The 22089-nt window shown below is 41.6% G+C and overlaps 1 protein-coding gene across 4 annotated transcripts in view; it reads right to left on the bottom strand.

Annotated features, from left to right (window-relative positions):
- Positions 1 to 22089, bottom strand: part of DOCK4 (dedicator of cytokinesis 4) — a 432562-nt gene that overhangs the window by 325747 nt on the left and 84726 nt on the right. The window lies entirely within an intron of this gene.

The following is a 22089-nucleotide window of genomic DNA, read 5'->3' as shown; positions in this document are numbered from 1 at the left end:
AATAACCTGAAATACTTTTATAAAGTTCACTGAAGTAGAAAGGGACAAAATAAATGCAAGAAATTTTAAGAAACAAACCATGAAACAAAAATATTTCGCCAAATACCCTTAAGAAGACTGAATAAGCAAGTTTAATGAATTCATGAATTTAGGTGTATCCAGGAGTGAAAAAGCATGGGTATGATTAGGTCTCTCTGAGCAAGTTAAGTAAATTAAGATAATTAAGTAAAATTATCTCTGTGTATGTGTAATGCTTGCGGGGGGGGGGGGGTGTTCTTTAACCCATCATGTATCATGTACTAATTCTGTTCTTTCAACTGATTATGTGGCCCTAGAAACTGGGATCAGGTCTCACTTGCCTCTTTGTCACGACATAAAGCATTGCCTTATATACGGCTGGTGCTCAATACACGTTTATTCAGACACAAAGAATTCTAATGCTTTTGAATTCTACTTAGTAGCCAAGACAATATTCAATGTCAATGAGACACTCCAGCGTGGGTGAGATTTGGTGTTGGCCAAAAGCAAAGACTGAGATGTAGCTGATCAGTAATGTTTCCAGTGAGAAGATCAAGAAAGACATAAGCCACGATGGCACAGAGATGAGCAACTGGACATTCCAGCAATGGATCATAGGCCACAGCATTGGAGAAGGCAAAAAAGTTAACTGGTGTCACCACAGATAAGTACAGAGTCTGTATACGAGAGGCAGAGTAGCAGGGTCTCGGGGCTGGATTCAGTCCTGAGGTGTGGGGGTGGGGTTGAGTGTCTGTCTACAGAAAGCAGAGCACCGATACAGAATCAATGAAATGCTTGTCAGATGGAGCACACCAGGCAGGGCACGGGAATGGAACCCAGCACCTGGTGACCATAACTGGAGCAAATTCTTGCCCAAAGGAAAAGAGAAGAAGTTGAGTGAATGGAACCTGAGTAGCCAATCGCAAAAGAACAAGTAGCAGAAGGTATTTGGTATTAAGTCATCAAACCATCAAATTAAGGATTCTTAGACTTCCTTGGCTGGGAAAAGAATTGGTTCTACAAACCAGGGGAAGGTCTAAACATACTGGAAGGTGTAAAAAGCTCTAGGTAAAGGGAAGAGGATTCAGGTTGTTCTGTGAGCCCTCTATAAACTACAGATGTTTTGAACACTTTTATTGTGAAAAGCCTGGTCATGCATACCTTTGCGATTCTCAGTTTGTAGTATTGTTTGTAGTCATCACACAGGTGAAAGCACGGACAAAACTTTTTCAGAAGCTCTGGGCCTATTAATTCAAGGCCAATCAATACCACTGAAGCAGAGAACCACTTATTCATAACTTCTTGAGTCATGGCGCTGAGACACAGGAGGCAAGGCAGAATGTCAGAATGCCAGCCAGAGTAAGCCCATGTCCTAACACAGAGTTTAGGCCACCAGAAGGCTGCCCACAGCAAGCAGAAATGCCTCAGCGGAGTTCAAGGGATTGCACTGTGTCCGTCAGCACTGAAAGTCTGTTACGTCACGGGGCTTTACATACTCCATACAAATAGTATGTTCTCTCGGGAAATATTTTCTCTTCTTCTGCCCTGTGTCTCAAGTGTTTCCATACTGCACAATTATTAGAAATGACTTGAATGGGAGTGAATGCCAAAATTAAAAGGCAGAAGCACTAAAAAAATAGAAAGATAACCTACATCCATCCCTCTGCTCAAATTCTCTGAAAAATTCAACTGCTAAAGGAAATTGTGTTTTTATTCTAAAAATTGCATATATATTATAATTAAATTATATATATATTTATATATATTTATTTGTATGTAATTTCCTTTAGTGGTGAATAATTTAACATGTACATATGTATGCATATCACACAATTTGAAATAAGATAAATACTAGGTCCAAATTAACACAGACTGAACTTTAAATAGACGAAAAAACACATCACATCTTTAAAAAAAAAGTGCATATTTAAATTTCTAAAACTTGCTATCACCATTTACAGCCTAGAAGGGCAAATAAATAACAGTCCACAGAAAGAGCAGACAGCAGCCCTGACAACCCGATCTATAGCAGGACCCATCACACACATGCCTCTCTTTAACAGTAGCCCCTTATTCTCTTTAACAGGAAAAAAATAGTTTATTGTATTCCTTAACACAATTGATAACTATGTACTGCCTTGTTTGTTGACTCATTCGATGCCTGTCTGCAATACTTCACTCTAAGTTCCATGAGGTCAAGAAAGGGGATAGTTCTGTTCACCACTAAGCAACTATCACAGTACATGGTGGGCATTCATTAAAACTGATAAATTGATTGACTGAATTCATGAACAAACACGACTTTCTTTTAGGTTCATAGACCCTACATCAATCAGAAAAACTTGCCTTTCAAATCAACCAAGTATGAAGTTGGCCCAGAAACCCCATAATATGTGGGTCAAAGGAAAGTCACAGATACAATTAAACAGACAACCAGCTAGATGGACACAGCAGAAGACAAAACGACCCCTTCACTCAGACTTAGAAATAGAGTTGGTGGTATTGGAGCCGATTAAGACATTACTACTAGTATGATTATAGGTAAGATAAAAAATTAAGAATCAATGAAAAAATAATGAACAGGTTTTATTTTCATAGAATTATTGCACATATTAAACGCTGATAAATATTTGCAAAACAAGGACTCACAAATAGTATTTTATCCTTGTAATTCTAGGCTATTATAATTTTACAACCGTATCTTTATTTTTAGACTCCACGAAATAGTTTAACAAAAATAAATTCTGGCAATGAAAATAAGCTGTGTTTCAAGCCTACATATGCCAAATATCATACCTCCTTCCAACTGTGAATAAGGAACATTATGCATGAAGCATTTCAAATGTTTTGGTATAGCTACAATTCAGGTATTAGTAACTATGTAAAGCAATTATTAAAATTAGATATCTCCCAGGAAAAAATTACACATAATTCAACCCAAAGATAAGTTAGTTGCCTAACGAGAGAGTGTTCTTTGCTCTATCTATCTACAGTATGCTCTTTTAAGATCTTGGGCACTCCTGTGAGATTCAATATAGGATTGACATGCTTTTGGATCCTGGGTTAACACAGTATACCAGGCTATCCTTTCCCTTCAGGTTTTTTGTTTGTTTAAGATTTATTTATCTTAGTGAGAGAGAGGGGGAGAGAGAGAGAGAGCATGAGCTGGGAGAGGACCAGAGGGGGAAGGAGAGGAATTAGAAGACTCACTGCTGAGCCTGGAGCCCAGATGGGGGCTGGATCTCAGGACCCTGAGATCATGACCTGCACTAAAAGCAGGAGTCAAACTCTCAACTTACTGAGCCACCCAAACACCCCTATTCATTCCTTTTGAGAAGAAGAGACACAGCAGCTCTTCAAAGTCAATTTGTCATCCAACAGAGCTAAGTGGGCATGGATGCTCCAATATTTTATATAAGCCTGAGAACACCTCCATCATCCCCCACCAAGCCTGCCTGAAGAACTGCCTCTTTCTTAGGATCCAGCCCAAGAGCCCGATCTTTGCCCCCATCCACTGGGAAAGCCTTACCACAGAAAAGAGATAGCTCTCCCCTCCTCTAGACTCCCACTCTACATCCAGGATTGCATATATAAAAGTGCAATGGAATTACCCATGCACATCTATCTCTCCCCATTACAATCAGAACTCAGTGAATTCAAGAACCCCACATATTCACTCTCATATCCCCAAGGCCTGGCACATAGTAGATACTCAAGTGTTTATCAATGGGAAACATGAGGTCAGAAATTGGGATTAGTGAAATCTCCTGATTTCTTCCTGCCTCCCTCCTTCTCTCTTCTCTCTCTGCGTCTCTCTCTTCCACATGTGATCAGGGCTAAGGGAAGCATTTAAAATAAATTCCACCCTTAAAGAATGGTTTATATTCCAAACTCTGATGTTTGAATTCAGACTTAAATAACCAAGCGAACAAAGCAATACTCACAAGTTTCTATGGAACAGCCATTCATCTATTCTAAGAGTCTCCTAGGAACTGAGTCTGGGTGTGTTACAAAAGGACAGGGTGGGGTGACCCACACAGTGAGAAGATTTCCACTTTTGGCACCACTTCTAAAGATGAGAATTATAGTTAACAACCCCCACAAAATGTCATCTACTTGGAACAAGCAATTTCGTCACAGGCAAACAGTCCTTCAGTATAAACTCAACTCACTCTCCCAGTATAAGGTTTGCGATACATTTCACAAGCTAGTTAAGGAGCTCATCTATAATATCACCCTCAAAATGTCTTTTGAATCAAGATGATGGTGACCCTGCCTCTGCCACAGCTCTGGTCCCCAGAGGGGTGAAATATCTGCTATAAAGAAGAGAGGCTTGATTTTTACACACGGTTGCTTAGCATCAAGTACTTTTATGTCAAAAGACAAATGGCACCAATAAAATAGCTTATTACAAAGGCTACCAATCAGCCCCAGAAAAGTCAGGACCCAGTGCCAACTTCCCAAAGCAATTCTCTTGGTTGAATTTGATATTTATTGTTGTTATGATTTTCCACACAATGAAATCCCTCAGAACCCCTCTTCCTAGGTATTTTTTAACCCTAATATCTCACTATCCAACCATAACTTCTTTGCCTTTCGCACACTGGCAATTACAATCATTTTTTCCTTTTGCCCTCAAATAGATCTGTAGTTCAGTCCTGAACCTTCTACATTTTAAACCTGCGGAATGATTTTTTCTTAAGGTCTTTTTTGTCCAGCCCTCCTGATCCTTCACCCTTCCTTTAAAATGCTGATGTCCTGAGGCCTTTCCTGAGATACACACACACACACACACACACACACACACACACACACACAATCTGTCTCTTCTACTCCCAACCTCCTTCATCTGTGGTTTATGTATCTATCTCCCACTGCCAGGCTGAGGTTTTTGAGGACAGGAAATATCCTTGACCGCAACACCTAATTGATAGCAGGTCTCAGTAAATGTGAGACTAGTGACCAAGCAAACGAGAAACCGTTCCATGAGTGAGGAAGAAAAAGAAAACTAGAAACACTGTGATTTCTGAAAGCAAGCATAGCAGAGTGGTTAAGAGAAAAGACTCCAGAGCAAATTAACTGCCAGGGTTCAAATCCCAGTCATGCAGTTTTGTAGTTGTGTGGTGTTCGGAAAGGGACCGACCTTATGAAATGTTCTAAGGAATAACTGAGTTAATGTATGTCAAACACTTAGAAAGGTGCCTTTAAACATTCCAAACACTTTAAGTACTGGAAATTAACATTTACACAGTGAACCGGCCTCTAAGAATTCTGGTTACTCTAATAAAAACTTGCACATTAATAAAATAAATCTTTTTTTTTTTTTCCTTCGAGTTTTCGTACTGAAAGGAGGCAAACTCATAGATACCTTGGCCTCTGCCTCTGGTAATGCTGAGCTGTACACATGTCTGAGTTTACCTCTTACAACAAAGAACTCATTTCAAGTATCTACAAAATCAACTCAACTTATAGAGAACACTTCCATTTATAATACTTATACATTATACCCACTTTCCCCCACGGTGTTTTAGGAAAATAGCACATGATTAATTTTTTTAAATTGTTAGCTCAAAATCCCCAAACTTGGAGAACAAATGGGAAAAACAAAGGGGAATTTTTCTAACAAGACTGTTGGTGCAGGGATACTGAAAGATGAATGGGAACTTGAGGCTAGAGAAGTCAAACCCACAAATTCACAGCATTACATTCCTCCCTTTCTAGTCCCAGCCCCAGGCTCCTGGGAGACGTGTGGGAAAGCCCAAAGGATGACTCCCTGGCCTCCGCAGAAGACCTGTTTACCCAGGAGTATCAGACCGGCAGAACATTCAGTCATCACCCTTAAAACCAAAGGTTGATCCTACTACAGGGCAGACTGGTAAAAAATGACCTATATAGGATTTAAAAAATGATAAACCCATGACTGCTTTGACCCTAAGAACAGTCCTGACTATCTTTCTCTTTTTCTGAGACCCAGAACCCAGTCCTACTTATCCCTGTGGACCCAGGGCCAACTCTCCAAGGACCGGCCGGCCAGCCCGAGGTTTCTGCTCAACCTCCTGCACTCCATGCTCTACTCTCCCCTCCATGATGAGGCCAGTGTTTCAGGGCCGGCTCTGTGGGAAAATTCAGTCTGAATTTTTTCCTAGAATTTTGATCTTTAGAGAACGGGGGTTAGGTAGGTTAATGCTCTCTCCATCTTCTAATGATACTTCCACAACAGATGTGTTATTGCTACTGTGTACTCTGGAATATGAATCATAGCATGCAGCAATTATTACTGAATTACTTTTAAGTACACCACTGAAACAGAATGCCTCATTAACCAAGCTGTGCTCTCTCCATTCGTGAACTAATCATTAGAGTAGGGCACTCTAAGAAGAAGTGGGGGGAAAAAATCCCAACTCAGAACCTTTACAGCTTTTTTTGCACGTAATTGTGGGTGGTGGCTTGTGAGATCCGGCTCACTGATTGCAAGGGGCACCCAAACTCAAAATTAACCTTGACTATCTACCAAACTCTGAGAATCAGTCATCAGAAGAAATCTGCTCCCCCCCCCAATATTGGATAGTGTAATTTAGAATGAACAAGTATAAACTGCCACTTCTTAGGAGAAAAATATCCAAATGACCTCCTATATTTCTGCTAAGGAATTTTTACTAAGGAGTGTAGAAAGAATATAAAAAACTAGAAGGCAGAAGTTTCAAAATGCTTATTATGTGGTGGGGAGAACACAGTTAAAAAGTATGTTTGGAACAAAATAAGGTTGTATATAATTAACCCAACACTAAACAGTGTGATAATAAGCAGTAAATGGGCTCATTTTAAACAAGGGTGAGATCAGTAATGTTGGAGGTGGTAGGTTCAAGACTAACCAGTAGGAATCAAGAAAGGGAGTAAAGCATCATTTAAATTATCCCTTAGAGATGAGTTTAATAATCTTCTGGGATCATTAAAAAAGGGGAAAATACTGGCCATTATCAGAAACATGTCGGAGATCATATGGGAGACATTATTCTAATTTTATATCCAAGAAGAAAAACTACTAGTCCCTGTCACCTTGGATGGTGATCTGAAACATGTTTTTTAAAAACATTGTGGAAGCAAAATCAAAATGCAAACATTATAACTCCAGGAGTTAAGTTGAATAACCATGGCAAAGTTTAAAATTTGGTAGTAAGTTTCCTTGAAGCAAAGTCACAAAGCCACCAAATTCTTAGATAAGTTTCTTTTTTTTTTTTTTTTTTAGATTTTATTTATTTATTTGACAGACAGAGATTACAAGAAGGCAGAGAGGCAGGCAGAGAGAGAGGAAGAGAAGCAGGCCTATGGCTGAGCAGAGAGCCCAATGCAGGGCTCCATCCCAGGACCCTGGGATCATGACCTGAGCCAAAGGCAGAGGCTTTAACCCACTGAGCCACCCAGGTAACCCTTCTTAGATAAATTTCTTATAAGCTTTATAGTTATGTGAAGGATGGGGGAAACCCATAATGAACAATGTACTCCATAGCCGATTCTGTTTGGCAGTTCCCAAACACCATGGTCTGAATGTTTGTGTCCCTACAGAATTCAAATATTGAATCCTAATCCCCAAGATGATGGTATTAGGAGGTTATCAGGTCGAGAGCAGAGCCCTAATGAATGAGATTAGCGCCCTTATAAGAGCCCAGAGAAAATGCCCAGAGAAAATTTCCTCCTCTACCAGCGGAGGAAACATCAAGAAGATAATTGTCATGAACCAGAAAGTGGGCATCACCAGACACCAATTCTGTTAACATCTTGGTCTTGGACTTTCCATCCTCCAGAACTGTGAGCAATAAATGTCTGTGGTTTATAAACCACCCAGTTTCTGGTATTATGTTGTAGCAGTCTGGTCAACTAAGACACATATTCAATCTTCAGCAAGCGAAGAGAGCCCAACATTCAGGCACAGCACTGGGAGGGAGGGGGTCATGAAACCCAAAAGAACCTGGTACCTTGAGGTATAAATGGATACAAGTCCTTCAGGCACAGTGAATGCCCCTTTCTTTTAGGCAGTTTTCTGATCAAAGCTGTTTGCCAGAAAGGCCGAGGGTACACTCTAATCTGCACCAGGGACTGATGATCCCAAACGCTGATGAGGACAACTCTAAACACAACGGGTCAGACCAGCAGAGAGCAGAGCAGGACCTGGAGTGTCAAGTTGAGATATTTAACCAGATCTTTCCAGGCCAAGCACAGGCCCAGAGGGGGCTGCCGAGGAGGCTGTGGGCCAAACAAGACATTTTCTTGGACATCAGGAAAGATTTTCCTCTAACGTGAAGATGTGTAATTTGATAGAGCTTCTCAGTAATGGCACAATGGAGGATGGCAGAAATGCTAGGAATCTCTTAAGTTTTCAAAATGGGAACAACCAGTTTTTTAGTCTAACCATTGATAACCTTAAAAGTATTTCCAAGAAATATCTAATTCCCAGGAGCATGGCTTCCTGATAAGGCCTTTGACGTCACTAATCCCAGAGAACTGAACCAACGGGTGAGTTATACCCAAGCATTATTCAACCTGTGCCAAATGAATGCAGAGAATGACTGCCCAAGGCAGTTAGGGTTCCTATGTGGATTTGAAAGGTAGGTATGTTAAATTCAATCTTGACCTCTCTTTTCACCTTGAGTTTATAAGAATGAGAAAGGATGTATGCAAAATGAGCATTACTTAAGTCTGAAGGAAAAAGAGGAGTAACATATTATTCTGGCAATGTTTTGTTTTATTAATTACTTGGCAGCATTTCGCTAAATCCATAAAGAAATCTTAAGTGTCATGTTTTGGCCATAAATCATTTCCATAAGAGCCTAATAACTACACTAAATTTTTGAACATTTGATTTAATTAAAATTAAATTCAACAGATATTTACTGACCATTTATTATGTATGAGGCATTTAAACTAAGACTTGATAAGCCCATTTATACAAGGCTCTGTCTTCAAATACCTAACAATCAAATGAAGGAAAGGAAAGAAAAAGCACGTAATATGTATTAAATAGCCATTGTCTTTCTTTTTTCTTTTTTTTTTCCCAAAGATTTTATTTCTTTATTTGAGAGAGAGAAAGAGAGAGAGAGAGAGAGAGAGAGCATGAGAGGGGAGAAGGTCAGAGGGAGAAGGAGGCTTCCCATGGAGTTGGGAGCTTGATGCGGGACTCCATCCTAGGACTTCAGGATCATGCCCTGAGCGGAAGGTAGTCACTTAACCAAATGAGCCACCCAGGCACCCTAAAGAGCCACTGTTTTGAACTGAATTGGTTCCCTCCTCTTTCCTCCCAAAATCAATATACTAAAGTCCTAATCCCCCGTACCTTAGAATATGACTATTTGGAGACAGCCTTCAAAGAGGTTATTACAGTTAAATGAGGCCATATGGGTGGGTCCTTATCCAATCTGGCTGGTGTTCCTTCTAAGAAGAGGAAGAGATATCAGGGAGGTCTGTGAGGCCATCTGAGGAGAGGAAGAGAAGCCACTGGGCAAATAGGCCTCAGGAAAAACCAAACCCATTGACCTCTTGATCGTGGACTTGCACCCTCTAGAACTGTGAAAATACAAATTTCTGTAGTTTAAGTGACTCAGTCTCTGGTATTTTGCTATAGTAGTGCTAGCAGACTAATACAGCTAGTCTCTGGGGGAAGTAATGATACATACCATAAAAGCAAAGTTGTATTTTATTTAATTGAAGGAATAATGAACAACTTCATGGAAGTGGCCTAGGATGGATGCAGGAAATTCTGAAAAATGAAGGTGCAGGAAGGGTGGGGAAAGAAATCCTCGCAGGAATGAGCCAATATCACAGAGTAGGCAAGGAGTAGAATATTTGGCAAGCAGCCAGCTGCCCAGTTCATCCTCATTTCTCAGAACCAAGGAAGTAAAGGCCTTATTAAAACCATATAGCAAGGGCTTTGAAGGGCATAAGGAATTTATCCTGAATTTGGTAGAGGCAGGACTGCAAATAAAAGAGAAATCACCAATCTCCCCACACATGTGGAATGCCTGGTTGGCTCAGTCGCTTAAGCATCTGCTTTCAGGTCAGGTCATGATCCCAGGGTCCTGGGATCCAGCCTCACATCACATTCCGTGCTCAGCAGAAAACCTGCTTCTCCTTCCTCTGTCCCACCCCCCTGCTTGTGCGCATGCACGCTCTCCATCTCTGTCAGGTAATAAATAAAATTTTAAAGAATAAAACAAAACAAACACACGTACATCCAAGTTCTAAGTATAATTTATTGCAAAGTTCTAAGATTATAATATAAACATTTCTGAGATTACATGCTTAGACATAAAGTGATATTATTTCACTGCAAGCTAGTCCGAATTCTGAAAAGCTTGCAAAAATAAATGCCACTCTCTAAATAAAGAAACTATCCCAAATTCCATTCCATAATATGTTAGGTGTCACACCCAACACTGAAGTGAGATATAGCCTTCTAGGAAACTCTACAGAAAGGGACAGAAATAAAGAAATACCTCGTTAGAATCCTCCTATGCCTGTAAACTTGATACCACAAGTCAGGGAGACCCCTACTCTCCCTCGGAACTGAAATTTCTACCTCAGTGCATAAATGAGAATATTTTACACCATTAATTACACTAGTTATTTTTAGACCATTGAGGATACTATTAGATCACTCTCTTGGGAACAAGGCATTTATTTTATACTCCCTTAATTTGCAGACCCCGATGAAACTTGGATAATTTAAAAAGCATTTAAAAGTTAAGTCAGTAAAAGAACACTGGCCAAACCCATAAGTTTCCACAGATATCAAAATAAACTAAAAACCCATTTCAGGAGCTGACCTTTAATTACATTCTTTCTATTTATTACAGACAAATGTCAAAATGCCCACATGAATGCATTTCAATGCCAACAGAAATCCAACAATTGCTGAAGAAACCATAAAAATGGATGCTGTTAATCCTGCCTCTTAGGGATGGAATCTAGTAGAATGTAGGGGATTTTAATTTGCCGTAAATAAAGCCAGACTCCTTATTTCTAAAAATTGCTAAGAACCAGGGAGGTAAAGGAGACCAATCACTTTCAGTGTTTGGCCCAGTTTTATTTATTGAAGGAGGAGAAAAGAAAAGAAAAAATATTCCAGTTCGAATCTCATTTCGAAAGATGGATATGAGAAGAAAGTGTTTTGCTTCTCTTGAAGGATTTCTCTCCATAGGAGATGTTTCTTTCTTTTACGCCACAGGTGAAATCCCAATGGCCTGGCTGGGAGGCCAAGATTCCCCACCCCCCCTGGACTCCCACAGCAAAATGGGCAGACTGGTGCCCAGGAGCATCCAGCAGGGGCTCCAAACAGCCCTCCTCCCACTACAATTTCCCCAAGCTAACAAAACAAAATAACACAAGAACAGGAGTGAGCAACAGGGGACCCTTTCTCAACTGTCATACAGACAGCATGAAAGATCTCTGCTGATCAGATGTTGTCCTCCAGTTAGGATTACAGAGGAGGCTGCACTTGAGGGGTAGACCCCTGGCTAACTCAATTTCTCTGCAGCCCCAAATGAGACATAGAGAAGGGAAAAAAAAATCTGGTAAATTTAAAATATAAAAAACAAGACTTCTTCCAAAGAAAATGCTATAGAAAGTCAAGCAATCCAACTTTCACATAAATGGTACCAGTTCTCATGATAAAAACTCCTGGGCCACCTGCTCTCTCAAAACTAGGGAACTAAAAATACGAATGTATTGATTTTTAGGGATATTGTGTCTCAGCCGAAAAGCAGCTCCTCAGGTTTTAAGAAAGTTTAGGGAGGCTGGTTACTGAACACACGTTACAATATTTGTGAACAACCAGGGTGCGCTTCTATATAGAGCACAATTTTTTTTTCTGTTAAGCTGCAGTAAAAATCATCTTTAAGCACAGCATTGTATCCAAAAGCAAAGTCATTTGTGGATGCCCTCCCAGAGAAGCCAAAGGACTGCCAAACATGAATACCAGTCTCCAAGTCTCCTGATGCTGATTTACTTCATTAAAATGCTTTTAAAAAAAAGAAAAGTAATATATTCACAGGTAATTCCAATAAAGGTAAAAAAAGACTTTAAATATTAAAGAATCTCGTCTTAAAACATTGGTAACACTTGCAGAGCTCAATTAAGATTAGCATGAAAGTCTAAAGAAATGAGCATCTCAGACAGCTACGTGCACTGGCCTGCGCGTCTCATACATCTGTCCAAGCACATTCCTCTTTCTGTGCACTGAGTAACCCCCCATCCACCTCAGAGCCTCAGTCTTCAAAGACATGACTCAATTATTATATGCCAAGATACTAAGTTAAATAGGATAGGGAACACTTCTATGTTATTACCCCTGTACTGGGGCCCTGATATTGGGCCTGTCCGGGGAAAAGCATGTGGCAAAACAGGATCTCCGGGCCACCTTGGTCAGTAGATGAGGCAGGGAAAGGTCAAATCTCACAACCATTACACACACACACACACACACACACACACACACAGTGTGTGGCACGGGGGAGGACTGTCATCCAGAAATCTCTCAGCCAAGAAGACGGAGGCCATGCTTTCCAAGGGTGAGCCCGTCCCTGCCTGTACTGACTTCCTGACTGCAGCGTTTCAGCTCAGGTACTCCCCACTGCCTTCTCTCAGACACTCCCACCACAGACCCAGCGTCCACCACTCTAGGAAATCAGGCAGGTGGTCAGGTAGAGGCCGCGTGTACCTCCCGTCCCAGAGGGTCGGTGAGATCTGCCTCCCCATGGTAAGACATGCAGGCGCAGCTGCCAGCATCTTGGCCATTCAGAATGCACCCAAACCTCAGCAGAGACATTTTGCCTGTGTCCAGTCTATTTGTCTCCTGTAAGCCCCCCTTGCCCTTTTGACATCCCCCTGAGGTCTTTATAGGGCAGAGTACAGAACGTTCAGGGGAGCCACATCGGAAAAGGGGTGTGGTCATTTCTGAGACACACCTACAGCAGGGGATGTCACTGAGGTACAGAAGAGTTAGCCCTTTCAGCTCATTGTTTCTGGGGCACCTGGTCCTGCCACAGCTCAACAGCTGATTCTTCACCGCGTTCAGGTAGAAAAGATGACACGAAGGAGGAGTTGTGAGAACACTGGGGAAGGATGGAACCACCTCAGCCTAGGCAGTAATGGCTTCTGGTGTGAGCCGTGGTGGATACGAGGACACTGCCTTCTGTGTGGAGGGGCTAAGGGACTGCCTTAGCTCCGGTTACTTCGGTCTGCTCGTCTTCAGGATATCTGTGAGAGTTCTGGTCTCAGTGGTGTCTATATCAGGCTGAGAAAAACACCTTAATTTTACGAACTGGTTGAAAATCGCCAGTTTACATTTAGATCATTTACCATATATTTAATTTCCACCTATGTGGGGCATTTATGCTCATCATTTGTTATCACTTTATTTTAATTCCAGTCAGTAATTTCTATTTTATATATTTAGCCATCTTTCACAATTTTTCATTGAATACTTTCAGTGTTTATGAACTCTTTACTGAAAAAACTTATCACTGCTAGATATTTGAGTTTTTGCTCTCAAAACTCACATGATAATGTCCTGACCTGGACAGGCTCTGGTTCCCCATATGAAGAGTCAAGGGTGAGGTCTGTTCCAGACAGACTATAACCTGCCTGTCTCACCTAAGGTTAACTAGATATTTTAATTAAGTACAGTAATTTCCCCTCCCCTGCAGTTTCACCTTCTGCAGTTTCAGTTTCCTGCAGTCAACCACTGTCAAGAGGGAGATGACTCTCCGTCTCATGAATGGTCAGAAGGTCAACAGTCGCCTAACTATATCACACATCACAGTGCCTACATCGCTCACCTCATTTCACTCATCTCCTCAGGTAGCCATTTTCTCATCTTGTAAGGGTAAGTACAGTACAATAACATATTTAGAGAGAGAAAGACCACATTCACATACTTTTACTGCAGTGTATTTTTATCACTGTTCCCTTGATTATCAGTTACTATTGTTAATCTCTTACTGTGCCTAGTTTATAAATTAACCTTTACCATAGGTACATATAGAAAAAACACAGTATAATAGAAGGTTCTGAACTACCCACAGTTTTAGTCACCCACTGGTGGTGTCTTGGAAATAGCCCCATGGACAATGGAGAACTGCCGTATAGGTGTCTTCATTCATGAAAAGTAGAGATGAAGAGTCGACGTAACATGTATAATACTTTCCCAACGCCATTCTATTTCTCCTCAGTTCCAATCTGGGTGAAAACTTTTTTCCACATTTGCCAAGAAGATTTCTATCAGAGTAAACTGTGAGTGAACAATATGGATTTTTTTTTTTTTCAATATGGATTTTACTAGATTTCATGGGAAGAACCACCAGGGTGTTCCCACCCACAATATCTTTTCTTGAATCTTTCTCTTTAGTTCCAACTACCAGTCCACCTTTCCTTTACCTATACACAATTCTCTGAATCTCACTGGCTTTTGTGCCCCATCATGGGGCACTTAACTTGGCCTTAAGGACCCAATCAGCTATCATTGCAGAGAGCTGATTCTAAACTCAGCAAACCACAAATTTCCCACAGGGAAGATCCCTGGAAGGCAGTAGGGGATTACCAATACAGGAAAAAAAAATTATATGATTGCATATTCAATAAAAACGAGCTTGCAAATAAACAACAGCAACAAATTAGGTCAGAGGCTACCGTGAAAGGAGCCATTATTAGCAAATTCCCAAGGCAAAAGTGGGGTGGTGGCCAGTTCTAGCAGTTTCAAAACCAAAGCGATTTGTCCCTGAGTTCTCAAATACAAAGCCCAGTATCTGAGACCAGAAAGGGAAGTCTTGAGTGACCCTGGTAAGCACTAGACTGAGGAGGAGAGGACAGCTATGTGAAGTCCGGGGCTCTGACAATGAGGGCAGCAGCCCAAAGGGGGCTAACTTCTGGCACCATTAATGACTTTAAAAAGGAGACAAAAAAAGGAAATTATGACTATTAAGTAAGAAAGGGGAAAAAATCTTTGAAAGTTGGTTTCTTTACATCTAACTCCATAGAAGTCTTCCCCAAATAGAAAAGAGACAATAAGCTTAGCTTATTTTAGATAATTAAGAAAACTTCATGTCAGGACTTAGCCAAAAGCAAAACATTCCCCCCTTTTTTATTTACCCTCCCCACAACCAGTACCCTCACTTGACTTCCCTACATCATTGAAAGTACTATTGCTGGGGAGGTGAAGGGGGATGGGTGAAATAGGGGGAGGGGATCAAGACCACACTTGGCACCATGAGCACTCAGCAATGAGCACTGTATTCAACACCTGAAACTAATACAACACTGTATGTTAACTACACAGGAACTGAAATTAATTCCTTTGAAAACATACATACATACATACACACACTTCCGCACCCTTGCTAGAAAAAACATGGTATAATCTATACAACGGACTATTACTGAGCCATCAAAAGGGAAGATGCACTGATTCATGCTGCAACATGGAAAACCTTGAACACATCATATCAAGTACATTAAGTGCAACACAGAAGACAACACAGTGAAACTCTGAACACAGTATGCTAAGTAAATGAAGCCAAACAAGAAACACAACATGGTGTCTTCCACTTATATGAAATGCCCAGAATACGTAAATCTAGAGAAAAAGAAAGTAAGTTACAAGTTGCCCAGAGCTGTGGGTTTGGGAGGAAAGGGGAATGACTGCTAATGGATATGAAGGTTTTGGGGGGGGGGGGGGGCAGTGATGAAACTCTTCCAAAACTGTGTTGATGGTCACACAACTCTGTCAATATACAAAAACAACCAAAATGCACATTTTAAATGAGTGAATTTTATGGTATATGAATTTTATCTCAATAAAGCTGTTCATTTAAAATAACCTAACAAAGGAAAATAAAAGTATTACTGCTTTCTCAGTTCACTGGGCTCAATACATCTGTGTGTTTTGGGGGTTTTCATGTGACCATCCCGTAAGCAGGTGCCAAATGTTGAAAATCCAACCTACCTCATGGTGTTCCCTAAATGAGGGCATGAACATACCAGCCATCCTGGTCAACCCTCATGGCACAGTCACTCCCCATGAATAATACTGGAAAATATTGGCTCACTTAGTAATTTCATCTTCCAAACATCGATGCACTTCGTTACATCAAAATATCACAAAATCACATCAGAAAAGTTTTAAAGTATCGGTACGCTATTAAGTTCACAGTGACAGATACAGGTTTTTCAAAATTCTCATTTTTGCTTGAAAGGACAAATTTTATCATTGGCAATAACTGCTGTCAAATGCCTTGCAGTGACAGGTTCATGCTGTTCATTTCCAAGAAAGTGTCTGCCAAATAACCAAGTCTGAATGATGGTAGTATGTTGATTAGTCTCCCATGGAAAATGAGTACTCCCTGATAAATGCAGCTAGTTCATCATGCAACCCAAACGTTTGTGGAAGGGCTCTCCGTCCCAACAACCAACATTCTCTAGTGTGCAGAAGTGGTTTATGAGTGCTTTCCATTTTGTCACAGAGAATATTAAGGAGATGCGAACCCGAGGGCTGAGATTTTTATTGCTTCGTCAAGGGCGTTCTTAAGTGAAACTGGTATTTTTTCCGGCAAGGTGACAAATATGACTACAGCTTGTGCCATTGCCTTGATTTCTGCTAAGGCGCCAAAAGCATTGGGTTTGCGCCATTAATACAAACAGCAAACCCAGTGAAAAAAAGCTAGTAGTAACATCTTAGTGTTATTATGAAGATAGCCTAGTCTTTGCTGACCCTCCCCCAGAAGAACCTAGGGAGACACCCAGGAGTCTGCAGACTCCACTCTGTGAACCTCTAGTTTAGATCATTACAATTCCTTCCTAACAGGCCTCCTATCTCCAGCAAGCTACAAAGCAGATCATTTTGATCTCAAAATGCTGCCAGACGCACTTACCTAACAAACAAGTACCGATACCTATCCCTCTTGGCCCATCAAAAGGTGAGTGCTCCCCACTGAAGACAAAATTAACTGCAGATTCTCACACTGACATTAAAGATACTCTGCGAGATTGCCTAAACTGCTTATTCTGCCAGGCACCTCCACTCTCCTGCACTCACATCCTCTGTCTAGTCAAAAAGAATGTAGGTTCTCCCACCTGGACATGTGCTTCTGTAACTTCCTCTGCCCAGAACATACCTGTCAAATAGTCAGTGGTTCCTTAAACCTCTGGTTTTCACCCCCAGCTGCTAGTGAGAATCATCGGGGGATTCTTTAAAAAAAAAAAAAAAAACTATTTTCAAGCCCCTCCCTCCAAAGATTTTGATCTAATTTGAACAGGGCCAGGCCTGAGAACAGGTATCTTTAGAGCTTCCTAGGTGACATAGTTCAGACCCAGCGAGACCATCTTACGTGCTATGCCTGCAGGAAAGCCTTCTGGATCTCTCCAGAAGGGCAGGTACACTTCCTCTCTGGACACTTCAAGCCTACTGTTCTCACCTCCTCCACAGCACATTTCAACTCTGCCTGTAACCTATTGTTCCGTTTACCTCATGTCCCAAGTGAGCTGTGACAATCCTTTTTTTTATTTAAAGATTTTATTTATTTGAGAGAGTGAGCGAGCACAAGAGAGAGCGCAAGCAGGGGAGCAACAGAGGGAGAAGGACAGGGAGACTCCCTGTGGAGCAGGGAGCCTGAGGTGGGGCTCCATCCCAGGACCCCGGGATCATGCCCTGAGCTGAAGGCAGACACTTAACCCACTGAGCCACCGAGGTGCCCCTGAGCTGCAGCAATCCTTTGATTGCTTTGAGCAAGGACTTGCTGCCCTTCTTACACGTCCCTTGTAGTACCAAGAAAGAACTCTCCCCAGGAAAACAAACTCAAAATATGTTTTTATATGTGTGTGTGTGTTGGGGGGGGGGGTAAAATACTTATTACACAAAGTTTACCATTTTAACTATTTTAATTTTTTTAAGATTCTATTTATTTGAGAGAGTGGGAGAGAGAGTGCACAAGCAAGGGGGAGGGGCAGAGGGAGAGGGAGAAGCAGACTCCCCGCTGAGCAGGGAGCTCAACACGGGGCTTGATCCCAGGACCTGGGGATCATGACCTGACCCGAAGGCAGACGCTTAACCAACTGAGCCACCCAGCTGTCCCCATTTTAACTATTTTAAACTGCACAATTCAGTAGGACAAAGCAGATTCACAATGTTCTTGCAACTGTCACCACTCTCCAGTTCCAGACTTTTCTCATCACCCCAAACAGGAACCTCATCCCCATTAGCAGTCATTCCCTATAGGCTGCTTCCCAACTCCTAACTTGCTGTCTCTATGGATTATAGGACATATAAGCCTATCCAAACAGACAGATAAGCCCCTGTGTTGCTGGCTTCCCTCTGATGGCTTCCCACCACCTACCGCCCACCTTCACCAAAACTCACAAACTGCAGCCTCCTGAAACCCACCTTCACAAGCAACTTCAGACCATTTTCAAGCAAAATTCATTACAGTATTTATGTATTTCTTACCCATTTAACATGTGTAAAACCATGCTACCATTTTTACTTGGTTCCTATTCTTTTTACTACTGAATTCATTTTTGAATGCTGAGTCCCTAACCCTATTTTCTATCTCAGTGCTGTGGTTTGTTTGTTTGTTTGTTTGTTTTAAGATTTTTATTTATTTATTTGACAGAGAGTGAGATCACAAGTAAGCAGAGAGGCAGGCAGAGAGAGAGGGAGAAGCAGGCTCCCCGCTGAGTAGAGAGCCTGATGCGGGGCTCCATCCGAGGACCCTGAGATCATGACCTGAGTGGAAGGCAGAGGCTTAACCCACTCAGCCCCAGTGCTGTGGTTTTTATTGTGCAATTTTGAACAGCACAGTGATTTTTAGGGATACAGAAGTTGCATGATAGCAGAACTGACTCTATATATGGCCTTTACTTCAAAATAGAAGCTTAGGTCCAAGACTAGGCTTTCATGACCTGCTTCTTCTTTTGCTCTGACTCAATCCTGGACATCCAAACAAAGCCATCACTGCACTTATCAAAAGCCTCTCTCCATCTAACTACCTTCAGAATTTATTTTCACACCATATTAAGTAGGTAGTGCCTCCTCCTCCACAGTCAGAAAAATCCATGGGAGATTTTCATCACAAGATGCAGAGCTATTACATAAAGAAACTCTCATTGCCCTCATCAAATCATCCACTTTCCACATAAATTTCTGATCTGCTTGCAGATCTCTTATTTACAAAAGAATGACAACAGAACCACAGAACCAAGATTGAAGGAATTGTTTCTCTCAAAATCCCTGAAGCTTACTTACACCACACTCAATTTTCCCCTTCTTAAATTTTAGAGAATTTATGGGAATTATTGAGCAATTTATTGCCGCAGTTAACCAGACTTAATTGGATTTCTTCAAATGAAAATCATTCAAAGAGAGAGAGAGAGAGAGGCAAGATGTTGGTTAGAATAAACAAGTGAGCTTTCAGAGTAATTTGAGAACATTTTGGCCCCTCCGTGTTCCCAAATATGCCATCAAAAAAAAATTCTCACTTTGTGTAAAAATAGATTAACAATTATTCAATGACTCTATGTTACATAGAGAAGTAGTTGCCTGGGTGGCTCAGTGGGTTAAGCCTCTACCTTCAGCTCAGGTCATGATCTCAGGGTCCTGGGATCGAGCTCTGCATCAGGCTCTCTGCTCAGCAGGGAGCCTGCTTCTCCCTCTCTCTCTGCCTGCCTCTCTGCCTACTTGTGATCTTTCTGTCAAATAAATAAATAAAATCTTTAAAAAAAAAAAAAAGTCTTCCTCCTAAGCCTCACACTTGGGGCAGCTAGTAGTACTTCTCTGCTTACCTCAAATACCCCTTCCTGCCTTCCACCTCTCTGTAGTGCAGACTGAGATGCCAGACTGTCTTTTCTTCTAATTCCTAGAACCCCTGCCCAGGGCCTGTCCTCAACCCATGAACCAAACAGGCCTGTGGCCCAAAAGGCAATGGCAAGAAGGGAACAAAGCCAGGGAAGCTGTCAGGTCACTCCACCTCTATTGCTGCTTCCCAAACTTCACATTGGCTGTATGCACTGATCTGCAGCCCGACTAACCCAGAAGATGCACCAGACCTTCCCTTCCCCCTAAATGCAGATGTCTCTTTCCCTGGAAGTCTAAATGCTAAGAGCCCAACAACAGCCCTTACGTAACTCTGCCCTTTCCTAATGAGACTGGATGTATGTGAAAAAGAAACAGCAATGGGGCCAGAGCTGGTGACTCCAGTTAGCTCCCTGTGTCCAACAACTGTTGGCAATAAAAACATCTAGGGAGTTATATCATGGATCGTCAAGGACCCAGGGCAGGAGAGGAGATCGGAATTCCACCCCACAACAAGAATCAGAAACCAGAGCAGGAAAAAAAAGGCGGGGGGGTAGGGAATGGCAGAGGAAGATAAGAATTGAATGAACTGCAGGATCCCAGAGACTTTGCTAGAATTGTCTACCTGCCCCCCTACAGAAGCCTTAGCCTCTGTCTCCCTCCCAGTGCTGCCGTAGATGACTAACAGCTCAAGTACCGGTGCAGGGGTGCGCGGGGAAGGGACAAAAGGACAGAGTAGTTCCCCGCCTTCCCAAATTAAAACACCAACATCGCCTCCAGCTCTCAGAATGGCTTTATGATCTACAGTGCTGCTGGCACTCAGACACCGCAGACACATTAAGGCTGGCACTAGAACCTACTACTTATTGGAACAGCATCTATGGCAACATGCATGCCAAATCCAAGCAACTGCACCCTACACAAGGAACACAGCCCTTTGATAAAGACGCAGTGCAGGGCAGGGACAAAGCATAGGTTCTGAAGTCAGATAACCTGGCTTCAGATTCCAGGACCACTCCGCTCTGGCCTTGGTTTCAGGCAATCACCTTAGAGAGCATGCATTTATGAACTAGCAGCTCTCATTTATTGAGTACCTACTATATGCTAGACACCATGCTATATATTTCATATATATCCTCGTAAGCAAACTAAGATTAAATAACTCGTCCATCACATAATGTAGAAAATGACAAAGCCGGGATTTGAACTAGATCTGCCTGACTCCCAATCTCATGCCTCCTTCCTGTCTTGAACAGTATTTCTACATTACACATGCTATCTTCTGAATCTCTCACTAATCTCCGAATTCAAGCAGTCTTCTCCCTGCTTCCTGGAGAGCAGGACTTCGTGCTGTGACTAGATTTTATGAATTCTCTCATGTGCTCTGCTGAGCACAGGTTTCTAGTGCTCCTTAAGAAGTCTCATTCCCATTCTCCATCGACAAAGTGTTGAGTATATTCTCCTACAAATCCACAGAGAGAAAGTTTTGTCTCCTTTTCGTCCACAGTCACTAACCTCTTGGCATGAGGTTCTTTCTCTTCCTTGAATTTTCAGAAGCTTCCCTTCCAAGCTTCCCACCTCCATAATTTCATCATCCTTGTCTAGGAACTCTTCAACCACTTGAACACGAGAAAACAGAAAATACTGTCTGAAGACCTTTGCCACTCACAAATTAGATTCTGACTTGCAAACAATCAGCAGAGAAAATGACTCTAGGCAGAAAGACTCACAGACCAACATATAGATATTTTAGGGTCTGTAGGTCCCTTCCTTCTGGTTCCCCATTATTCTTCTATATGAGGAATGTGGCTCTGACCATACCCACCCACAGAAACTGCTCCCACAAAAGTCACTGATGACCTTGCTGATGCCAAATGATAACTGTTTTCTTATTTAACACAGAAGTTCCCTTCCATTTGAACAGAGTATCAAAGTTCTCCGCCACTACAATATTTCATCAATTTCTCCATCTAGTTCTACTAGTATTTGATTTGCATTTATTTCTGAGTGCAAAAAATTCTTAATTGAATTCTGTTTTGTTTCATATTAATAATGTCATACTTGATTCTCACTTGCCATTGTTAACAGATCTTAGCCTGCCTTTTGATTTTTACTTTTGGTGGGTCATTATGCTTTTTTAATTGTGGCAAAAACTAAAACATAAAATGTGCCATCTTAACCATTTTTAAGCGTCCAGTCACTAGTGTGAAGTATATTCACACTGTTAGGAAATAGATCTT

The sequence above is a fragment of the Meles meles genome, chromosome 10 (assembly GCF_922984935.1).
Source record: "Meles meles chromosome 10, mMelMel3.1 paternal haplotype, whole genome shotgun sequence".
NCBI classification, from domain to species: Eukaryota; Metazoa; Chordata; class Mammalia; order Carnivora; family Mustelidae; genus Meles; species Meles meles.
Note: the sequence above shows the minus strand (reverse complement) of the source record. Positions and strands in the feature narration are given on the sequence as shown.